Consider the following 11,523-nt stretch of genomic DNA (forward strand, 5'->3'; position numbering starts at 1 on the left):
GCCCAGGTTGCCCAGGGAAGTTGTGGCTGCCCCATCCCTGGAGGTGTTCCAGGCCAGGTTGGATGGGCCTTGGGCAGCCTGAGCCAGTGGGAGGTGTCCCTGCCCATGGCAGGGGGGTTGGAACTGGATGACCTTTAAGGTTCCTTCCAACTTTTCTATGATTCTATAAAAGCACAAACTCTCAAATGCTCTGTGAAATAGAGTTTCAATCAAGTCATTATAGCAAGAAATAAAACAAATAATTAGTAGTAATCAGCAACATGTTAACAGCAACAGCTTGCAAAGGCAATGCATCTAATTAAAGTAAGGGATAAGTATACCGATTAAGAAAGATACATCACCAATTGCTTTCTTATCATCCACACCCTCAATGTGGGGAGCAGGGGGTTTTCTTTTTCTCAGCAAGCATTTGGAGAGGCTGTCTCAGCAACTGGGAACCTAAGCAGTGCATTCACTCATGGACAAGATCTCCCAGCCATTGCTGCGAGGGGGCTTAGCTTTTATACCATTAAACAAACAACTTGCAACACCCCCAAAATGCAGGCACTGACCCCAGCTGCTCACTGCCTCTCTTTCTTATGCTTTATTGCAGCAAGAATAGCACAGCACACGCTGATAATAAAACACTTTCTTACGCTCTTGCATATTAAGAATAGCAGAGCACAAATCTACTGATCGTAGCTGTGTGAAAACTTACAGAATGAACAGTACACATAGCAATGCAACATGAATCATCCATGGGTCACCCATATAATTTTGGGCCCTGTCACTTCAGGCAGCAACAAGGGGGTGTAAGGGCTGCGTTTGGCATCAGGGAAAAGGGCTGGGGCGAGGAATGGCTCAGTGGTGCGGGGAAAGCAGTGATGGTGCTGACCGGCAATTGAGGCAGCTCCTTTCAAGCTAAACTGTGCTGGGAAGGGGCTGTTTTTCCCCTTCTTCACAAGATTTACACTCTACTGCATGTGTTTGTGCACGAAGCAGCTTTGTTCACACGATTCATGCTGCTGCTGCCTTGTGGAGTCAAATCTACCTGTGGGAAAGACAAAATGAAAAAACCTCCAGAGTCAGTGTTAAATGGCAAATGTTCCAGAATTCGGTACAATGACATTAACAGTGCACAGCATCAGGGGCAGAGCCTGCAACCCCCCCTAATTAGATGAGTAATCCTCATGTGACTGCTGAAGTCATTGGGCCTTGATCACTTGATGTGCACAACAGGACTTTTGGAAAAAAGAGCCCACATGCAATACCATCTAAATGAGACAGATTCCATGTGGACACATATATCCGCCTAGGTTAATCCTCCCTTGCAGCATGTGGACCTTTGAGTGTCTGTAGTATTCCCCTGATACAGAGTTTAAAACCTACATCTGTGAAGATGATTGATTTTTTTTTTGGGGGGGGGAGGAAGTATGAAAACACACAGCTTCAAAACAGGATCAGCATAGAGTAAGGCTAAGGATCACCTTAGGACATGGAGCACATGAGTGATGTTGCAAAGACAGGAGAGGAATCATCATGTTTAGGGGAAAAACATCTTCTACTCCATAGAGACCTGGTAAGACACTCTAATAAAACCCAGAAATGAAATGGAAAAGCTGGTTTTGAACGTCCTGAGATTGTCCCTGTGGATCAGTATAGTTTGATTTTGACACAAAGATGTCAGATGGAAAACAGGGATGCGGAGCAGGTAAAAGTTTACAAAGAACCCTCCCCCCAGCAAATAAAAACTGTGCCTCGTATTTCAAAAAACACTTTCTGAGCAACTGCTATGGTTGGATGTTTGCTGCTTGGGTAATCACCAGAAGCTGGTTTTAAAATGAAGCCTTGATAAAGCAAAGCCACAGAAACATCTGAGACTTGGGCAATACAATTATTTCTGTGTCTTGAGGGATGCAACCATGTTGGTCAAGCTTCCTTTCAGCTAGCTATTTAATGGCTATTTAATTAGCAGAAGTGGGAAAACCAAATGGTTCTTGTCCTCTACTGCCGTGTGAAAACCTTTGGTGGTCTTTGAAGCAGGTGTTGCTGTTGCATAGAGCCCTGCCACAGCAATGGCTGTGGCTGTAAAACCAGGGCAGCAAGGGAGTAAACTGCTTTTCTGGCTGGAATAACTTACATGTGTTGGTGAAGCTCAGTGTGACAAGAGATCTTGGAGATCTTGGGATCTGTGCTTTGGCAGAGTGGGGCACAAGCATCTGGGCATTAAATAGGAGCTGAAGTGCTATGTATGGAAATCGTGGGTCTTTCTGGTAAAGAAATGAGATGTCTCTGAAAGAAATAGCTGACCAGTGGTTTTCAGGAACACAGCTCTGAAAGGAAGAAGTATAATAGTTAGGACTAAATTCCTTCTTGGGAACTTGGTATATGTCACACCTGGGGAAAATGGGCTGGCAGAGACAGCAGAGTCACGCTGGACGCCAGGCAGATAGTTTTTGCTCTGCTGCATGCATTTGCTGGGAAGAACGTATCAGGAGCTGGCTTCCCTTTCCTGACAATCCTGTGATTGCAGTAACTCCACTTTGTGTGCAGAAACCATTGACAGTAACAACCTCAACTCAGTCATCAACTCTAAAACCAGTCCAGAGTGTGGCCATCCAATTGTGAATATTTTTCCATGCAAAAAGCTTTGTATGACAGATGTTGGTTTGAGTTCTCCACCGCGGGCGTCTGTGTTCATGACTTAAAGAGGAAATAAAGCTGAAGAAATTGGGAACCCAGCCGCTGTGCCTCCTGCGTGTTGCCATTCAACATGAGAAGGGCAGGTACTTTTTGCTAGCTTTTAGGCTTTTCCCTGGCTCGTTGTTTCAATCCCAGACAAGCTCTTCCCTCTTAGAAAAAATCCTGCTCCTACTGATATGTCTGGTATTTGAATGAAATCTGCTACAGAAAAAAGGCCTTGCCAGGGGCTGAATCTGTTAAGTATCCTTTACTGATATTCATGATAACCAGGAGCCTGTTGAGGGGCTAGAGCCTCCCAGGTTAAAAAAATACAGAAGGGAACAGGCAAAAGGTAAATGTGTAATAAGAAGAGCAAGCATTTCTCATAGCAAGGAAACAATCTTTGGCATGTAAAAGGAGTGGGGAGAGAAGGCACGGATACTTCGCTTAGCTCTTATCTATTACCCTTACCAAGTGGTGTCAAGGTCATTGGAGAAGAAGGGGCTGCGGTCCAACTTTGATGGGCTTTAATAGCACAAACTGCCAAGCACTGAACTGCCAGTCTCAGCTGCTCTAGGATTTCCAGACAATAAATGCTGCCATCTGGTGCCCCAAATCTGGCTGCACACATTGTCCACGACAATCTGGCAGCAGTACTCAGCGATGTTTGTCCACTTTACTTGTGAAAAGGAGAGAGCGGTCTTTGCTTACTCTTTGGATTATCCAATGGATTACCTGAACCTCCACTAGCTTTCAGTACTGTTGTAGGAAAAAACAGTGACTGCAGAGAAAGTTGAGCCACCTTGCTAATAGAACGCTATAGAGAGGAATGAGGAATTTGTACCTTGGATTCTCCTCTTGCCCTGAGTTACTTCTTGTCTATATCAGGACAGATCACGTTTTTATCTTTTATACAGTGGAAAAGTGAGAAGACAATGTAAGGCTGGACTGTACATGTCAGATTAGTGTTGGGAAGAACACTAATCACAAGATCTAGACAGCAGAGAAGCCATCAGTTCAAAGCCTTTTTTTGGTATCAAGATTCCTGTATCAAATATCATAATGTGGGAAAGCAAAACAATGGGCAGATCATATTTGTGACAGTCACCAGCAGAGTGGCTTGTCTTCCTAAATTGATGGGACAGATACTGTCCTAGTGTGGGAGGGGTACACAGTGGAAGTGTGTGTGCCATGTGCATTGCACTCTGCTTAGCTACAAAAATTGGGAAAGATGCGTTGAGACGAGAGCCATCTGCTGGCACTTACATTGGTCAGGGTGACAGAAGGACAAGAACGTTGTGCCCGACTGCACAGCCAGTCTAAATGTCACCCAAGTTTTGAGAGCTTTACTTCTTATAGTTTTTCCTTTCAGTTTTCCATGCTGACCCTGAGCCAGGTCCTGCCATTTAAAGAGCTGTCATTTGTAAGCAGCCCTTTCAGAAGTGCGTAACAAGGTCAGGGAAGGGCTTGCAACCTAATGCTGTGTTTCCTTGTAAGATGGATTAATGCTCCTTATCTTCTCCTCACTCTGGCAAACATCCCATTTCCCTAACTAGGATTAGGACATCACACTTACCTTGGCAATGGATTATCTCACTGGAGGCTTTCACTGGAGGTTTGACGTACTGCTCATGGCAACGGTACAGGCTGAGGGTGGCTGATCTTCATGTCCCTTTGGGGTATGCACTGGGCTTTTTGAAGTCTTGGTCTCGAGAACCATGAGACCTGCAGCACAGGGAGCAAAAGGGTTAAAACTGGAATAGGGGGAAGAGAAACTTTTGCCTTCCCTTTCTTGGATACAGCACTAATTGTAATTTCTCTGCAATTATCTAAAGATCAAAGGTTGTTCTTACATGAGAGATCAGAACAAGTAACATTGAGAGAGAGACTGAGAGCACATGGAGGTCCCAACACATGGAAGAACATCAGATTCCTGCACAGCCTGGTGTTACCAGACCAAAGCAGCTCCGCTTGGTAAGGCTGTGGAGGGATAACAGTGGGAGAGACGGGCTCACTGCCCAAGGTCCTAGCATGTAAGTCTCATGACCTAGGTGACTTTCTCCCCCTTCATGCTAGAGGACACAAGTAGGACAAGTAGGAGCTCTGGGGAGAAATGGCACAAAATGTTCATATAAAGCATACATTCATAGCAGAAACAACTTGGTTCTTGTTCAAAGAGAGAATGCAGGGAGGCATGGACAATGCCCATGGGACTGTGGTGTACACAGAGCCAAGGTGACTGTAGCCGTTGCTCGTTACAGCCTCCATGTTCATGGGGATGCAGCTTCAAGACTTCTTTTGCAAACCATACTGAACCAGTTCTCTTGTGACTGGCTTAAAGCTTCTTTCAGTAATTCAACTGCTGATCCCCATTACCGGAGCATGTAAACATCTCATGAGCTTGGCTTCATCCTCTGCCTAGAAAGAACTTTTATCCTCATCCTGCTGGGGGAAGTGGAGATTCCACTTCCACAGGAGAGGCTGGAAATCAGTAGCAGAGGAGGAAACTAGACCTGCATCTCTTAATAATCTTGCCACTTCAGTTTTAAGGGCTACGGTTGGAGAATGAAAAAGGCTATATTGTATTCCTGTGGCACACAGCACATCCAAGCGAGCCATAGCTGACATTTCAAAGACCTATTGTTTCTAAAGTGGGTTCCTTCCATCTGGGAAAATGCTCTATTATGTTGGGGGGAGGGAGGCAGAAACTTGCATCAGAAATCTTTTGATTGTGGCGCCAGTTTGTTAGATGTTGGTCCAGACATTGTTTTGGGTGTCAGTCCAGGCCAAGAATAGTGGATCTGACCGACTGCATGATGTGTTTATATTGCCACCTGCTTTCAGAGACAAGCACGTGGCTTTTATGTGTGCATTTAGCTTGCAACAGAACTGTGTCACAGATGATGCTCGAAGAGGGAGCTCTCTCCAGACTGCCTCTGTGTTAAAAGCACAGGAACTGAGGATTCTTTTGAATGGGGGTATTTACGTTCTATTACTAAACAAACACTGGTAGTATTTCACATGCTTTCTCGGAAAAGAAGTCAGAGTGGCTGCACACTCTCTTTGCTCTTTACTTTTGTTTGCGTCAGAGCGTAAAGTCAAGAATCACATTTGCAGATGTTTGGGCAGTTCACAAACTGCTGAAGCAGCCTAGAGGTTGTACGAAGCTAACAATGCAAAGCAAAGACAGCTCACATCCAAACTGCAGGAGGCAAAGACCTGCTGCTCTCCCATCTCCTTCCCTCTCTTTGGACGACTGAGCCTTGCAGGGTCTTATTGTAGTGCTTTGGTTGCCGTTTTCTGTCTCCCAGCTCTTGTGAGGCAGCTTAGCACTCTGACATGCATTTGTTTCCCACTGTGCTAATCCCAGTCCTCACTTGGAGTTGAGCAGAGTGAGTCCTTTAAGTCTTTTGACTTGTGCACGGACACCTAGGAAAGGAGTTTCCAATAAATATTTCTAGGAGGGTGCTTAGAAATTTCTTACCCCACTGCTGAGGTGCAGGTTAATTGCTGGTCTAGATACAACTCCTTAGGTCGGAAGAAAGAGAGAACACTGAGTTCAAGTTAAGCATGGTTGGATGTCAGGCAATTATCTGTGTTAGAATTTAATCAGGGTGTCATGGCTTTTTCTAAGTGTCATTGAGCCTGTCCTTAGGCAAACACAAGAGAGCTATGTGACATACCTCAGATAATGACGGCACCCCAGCTGGCTGCGTTGCCTCCCTCATGCTGCTGAGCTGTTTAGCATTTACTCAGGGAGGTAAAATGTTCCCAACGTTGCCCCTTGGCTGTTGGAAGCCTTCCAGCAGGGAACCACACTGAGCTGAGATGGGCTGTGTTGCAGCAGGCACGTCTTGCAGATGTAAATGGATTCCTTGACTGGCCTATCTTGAAGATCTGGGCACTTCAGGGCATTTTTTTTCTTCTTTGCTCTTGGTTACTCTGTTTTGAGTCTTACCATTTATTTTCTTCTTCAAAGTAACATATGGAAATGATTTGAGATCTGCTGCTCAAAGCCAGCTTGTTCTGTGCTGGGGACCATTTCACACAGCTGTCTGCCCAGTTGATGTGCAGCAAAACCAAAGCCAACTTCCCCACACCATCTTTCAGAATCCAGAGTGGGGTTTTAGCTCATGGCACAGGTCATGATGGGGTTAGAGCAGGAAGCTGAGGTGCTCTCTTACAGACTGTGTGTTTTTTGATTGCATCAATTCCTTTCTTTGTTTCTTTATCACGTTTCTTATGGCAAAATTAGACATCGATACCAGATTTATTTATGCTGCAACTCATCCAGCGGCTCAACCTACTTTGCAAACATTGCACGTTGCTTACCACGCAGCACCCTTCTGATGTGCTTGCACGCAGGTATACTGAAGCGTCACACTGAGAGCTGTCAAGTTCATACAGTCAACTCCAGAGCTTGGCCTGGAACCCAGAAGCCCTCAAATAACCCATTGTTAAATAGGAATATGATTTTTTTCTTGTCCTTTGGCTCCTAATCTATGGATCTTTCTATGAATCACACTGTATAGTCTCAGCAACACATGGTGTGCAGCAGCAAGAGGCCGTTATTTTCTATGCTAGTTAAAGCTTAAACAAAATACAAGAAGACATGCCTAAAGGACACAGCATGAACTCTACTTCTGACATCATCACAGTCCACAGTGAGGCTGCAGCTTTTTGTTCCACTGACTTTCTGATTGCTGCTTGGTGTGGATTTCAGGGCTGTTGAGGCTAACGGCAGCTTCTGTTGGTATATGAAACTTTTCTGTTTCACTAAACTTCTTCATTCACCATTCATTCCAAGACGGTGCACATGCAGCAGTCGCCCCGATCAAGTGTTCCATGTTGGGCTGTGCCTCTTTGGATCCTGCTTATACATCAAGGATGATACACGATACAAGGATGATTTAATGTCTAGAACTTGGGGACACAGGCACACACCAACATTAGCTGTTTCAATCTGACACTTGCTTATTTGTTTTCAATCCCAGTGGCTTGCCCAGATGGTGGTACCTCACAGGCAGAGCATGATACTAAGTTGGGATGGTATCTTCAGTGCAAACCCTGCTGTTACAGCTACCATGTAGCCTAGTGATATCCACAAGTGCTGCTCATTTTGCTGCCACTGAAGTACCCATCAGGAAGCTTCTTTTGTTCTATGCACGCTGCAGGAGTGGATGACGCCTACACTTTTATTTCTCATATAAGTGATAGAACTGTTTTCCCCCTGAGTTCCACAATCACTGCCCCACTGTTATTCTTGGGAGAGTGCTATTGCTCATGGAGGTATTTTTTTTTTTTGTCTAGTCTATGATTTTTTGTTTGTTTTCCTTTCAGATGGATCCAGTGACTCCTCGGCTGCTTCAGCTTCAAGCTGCTTTTCACACACCTTTAACACTGCTCCTTGTACTCTTTTCCCATGTAGTCTTCACTGTTCTGTGCTCAGGCTTCTTACCCGGCTGGCTTGGCCTGGATCTCCTTATCCTCAGCTAACCTGTTGTGCCAATGTACTCTCATTTATTCCGTCGCTGAATGCTGCAATGCTTTATGCTTGCAGGATAATACTGAGTCAGGCGAGTCTGAGGGGTTGATATGATTGCAGGATAGTAATCGCAATAAAAAGCCTTGCCTTCTCTCCTTCCCAGTGACCATTCTTTGCTTCTATTACTGTTGATAAATAGCACCATAAAAATTAAAGTAATAGATCTAGTCATTGTAAGGACTTCTGGGAAGCTTTGTTAAAAAGCAAACAATTTATCTTCCCACTTGGGATATTTCACATGCTTTTTGAAGACAAATTTATTGGTCTTTTATGAGACCAGGAATATGTATGCTACATGACTTAATGCAGAATGGAGATAAGCCAAATGCTCAAGAATGAAGAGGTGACATTATCACTCAGTTGATGAAGGAATTATGATGATCTTGAAGAGGACTGGTGTTTTTAATCATGAAAACAGTGCTTTTGATTCCTTCTTATGAGGCTGAAGCAGAATTGGCTAAATATGTAAAGCCAACAGTAGAGTACCTTACAAAATGAGTGGGTGAGATGTCCAGGTTCTCCAAGGTAGTCAGGTAGCCAAATCTTCTTAACTTGCAAGGACCTAAATATCTGTGGACACTTTCATCTAGAATCTGCCTAGAAATATCATACTTCAGGCAGTATTTCTTGGTTTTAAATGAGAGCAATCAGGCTGCTAAAATCCAGAAAGACCTATTTCTGCAAGTCCGTGCTGTAACACATGATGATTCCCTGGGGAGTCATCTTGTCTATGCTCAGACTTGGCCAGTATTTACCAGTCTCGACAACTGAATGTCCCACCACTAAGAACGTGTGATGGTTACCATCACTGAAATCACTACCATGCTAACCCACAGTGCTTGACATCAGGGTGTGAACCAGGACTGATCACTAGATTTGTCTAAAAAACAAATATAGTGGTGCTCTTGGATGGGCTCTGCTTCAGGATTGGAGATGATACCGAATTAGAGAAACGGCTCTATGGAGTTCATAGTAAATGTAACCATAAGCAGCGGGTACAGTTCTCCACCTCATCCCCCTTTGTGATGACTTGATGGAGGTGTCACGCCGTGTCTCTGGTGCCTGTGTTTGCTGTACGGTGCTGGCAGCCTGGGCAGCTCTGCTGTGCTCTTCAGCAGCCACAGCCTCCGGCAACAGATTGCTTCATGAGAAAATCTGATGCATAAAATTGTTTGAAATGAAAGTTGTGGGAACAGTACTGACGGTAATGCAAGTTATTTACTTGGGAATGCTTATTACTTAATTAGACAGTTAAGGCCTAGGTCTGACTGTAATCCAGACCAAATGGAACAGGGCTTGCTTTGTTTTTAATTGCTCTTACATCTTTGACAGTGTAAGAATTAACACATGAATATGTATGAACATATGCTAACTTTCAAAGGTAAATCAGTGCTGAGTCATGATGAAGGAGCTGTGGGCAGTTAACAAGAGGGACCCCAGGCTGGCATCACAAGGCTCCTTTGGAAAGCCGGTTCCGTTCCCTTTATTGCACTCCTGCCTTGCCATCTGAACTCTCCGGCTCCAAAGCTCGGGAAAGGATTGCATCAGGAGCTGTACAACAGAATACTTGTTTTCTTAATAAAGAGAATGTTGCAGAGCAGGTTTTACATATGAGTCTGATCTTTACTCCAGATGGGATCTAGCCCAAAAAAGACTTGTCCAAACAGGGAAGAGTGAGATGTGACATTAGCAGACAGCCTGCAAAAAGGGAAGATAAAAAGCAAGGGAAAAAAAGTGTGTAGTGGGGAATGAACACAACTTTTTTATAGTATTAAGAAACTTCCAGTAGTTTTCAGTTACAGAAGGAAAATCTCTGTTACCTGGTAGGCAGGTAGATTTGACATATAACAACACTGCACTCTGATAGTATTTCACAAGCATTAATGATTCCTTACAAGTCATGTTGAGATGGAATTTATTTCTTTTTTTGTAAAACCTTTAGCTTTTGGCTTAGTGTCAGAAAATCCGTGACCCTGGCTTCTAATTAACCCATAACAGAGCGTTCACTGCCACCCACTGCAGCTCTGTGAGGATGTCATTGCACCTGGGGGTGTTGGTTGCCTGCTAGTGATTCTGATTCTCACTGCTCTCTGAAACTCCCTGAAAGGAGGTTGTAGCAGGGTGGGTGTTGGTCTCTTCTCCCAAGTCAAAGGATGACAGTAAATGGCCTCAAACTGTGCCAGGAGAGGTTTAGATTGGATATTGGGAAAAAATTCTTTGCTGAGAGTGGCAAAACATTGGAACCAGCTGCTCAGAGGGAGGTGGTTAAATGGCAGGTGGATGAGGTGCTTGGAGATATAGAATAGTTTCAGTTGGAAGGGACCTTAAAGATCACCTTGCACAAACTGGAGAGGGGAAGATTTATATGAGATATTAGGAAGAAATTCTTCATGATGAGGGCCGGGAGGCCCTGGCCCAGGTTGCCCAGAGCAGTGGCTGCGCCATCCCTGGAGGTGTTCAAGGCCCAGTTGCTTAAGGCTTTGAGCACCGTGATCCAGTGGGAGGTGTCCCTGACCGTGGCAGGGCGGAGAGAACTGTGTGGGCTTTGAGGTCCCTTCCAACCCAAACTATTCTATCTGGAGTACTGTGTCCAGTTCTGGAATCCTCAACATAAGAAGGAGATGGAGCTGTTGGAACTGGTCCAGAGGAGGCTACAAGGATGATGTGAGGGCTGGAGCACCTTCCCTACGAGGACAGGCTGAGAGAGTTGGGGTTGTTCAGCCTGGAGAGGAGAAGGCTCAGAGATCTTACAGTGACCTTCCAGTGCCTGAAGGGGCTGCAGGAAAGCTGGAGAGGGGCTGTTTACAAAGGCTTTTAGTGATAGGATGAAGGGCAATGGATACAAACCGGAGAGGGGCAGATTTAGACTGGACATTAGGAAGAATTTCTTCACCATGGGAGTGGTGAGGCCCTGGCCCAGGCTGCCCAGGGAAGCTGTGGCTGCCCCATCCCTGGAGGTGTTCCAGGCCAGGTTGGATGGGCCTTGGGCAGCCTGAGCCAGTGGGAGGTGTCCCCGCACATGGGGGGGTGGAACTCGATGGGCTTTAAGGGCCCTTCCAACCCTGCGATCACCCGGTTCCACCCGCCCTCCTGAGGGTCCCAAAGCCCTTCCCGAACCCCTTTCCCCCCCCCCAGCAGCCCCCGCGCCGCCTCCCACTCCCTCAGGGCCGCTGGCGGCCCCTCCCCGCTGCTCTCGCGCCCCTTAAAGCGGCCTCCGGCTCGAAGCCGCGTACGTCCCATGCCACGCGCCGCCCTCGCTTCTCTGGGCCCCGCGCCTCCTTGCTGGGCCCCTTTAAGAGTTACCGTGGCGACGGGTG

General features: G+C 45.7%; 1 protein-coding gene and 1 long non-coding RNA gene across 2 annotated transcripts in view; one reads left to right on the top strand and one right to left on the bottom strand.

Moving 5' to 3' along the window:
• The window catches only part of ARSG (arylsulfatase G), a 61,228-nt gene extending 51,418 nt beyond the window's left edge, over positions 1-9,810 (top strand). The window contains exon 13 of the transcript XR_008452950.1: positions 8,002-9,810. The gene's annotated coding sequence lies outside the window, so the exon portion shown is untranslated. The remainder of the gene's footprint in view (positions 1-8,001) is intronic.
• LOC128854044 (uncharacterized) lies at positions 259-4,367 on the bottom strand. Its single transcript, XR_008452951.1, has 3 exons — positions 4,238-4,367; positions 2,120-2,312; positions 259-1,030 (listed from the first exon to the last, which is right to left on the bottom strand). It is a non-coding gene; the product is annotated as an uncharacterized LOC128854044 (long non-coding RNA).
• Positions 9,811-11,523: the final 1,713 nt, after the last annotated feature.

The sequence above is a fragment of the Cuculus canorus genome, chromosome 18 (assembly GCF_017976375.1).
Source record: "Cuculus canorus isolate bCucCan1 chromosome 18, bCucCan1.pri, whole genome shotgun sequence".
In the NCBI taxonomy this organism is placed as follows: Eukaryota; Metazoa; Chordata; class Aves; order Cuculiformes; family Cuculidae; genus Cuculus; species Cuculus canorus.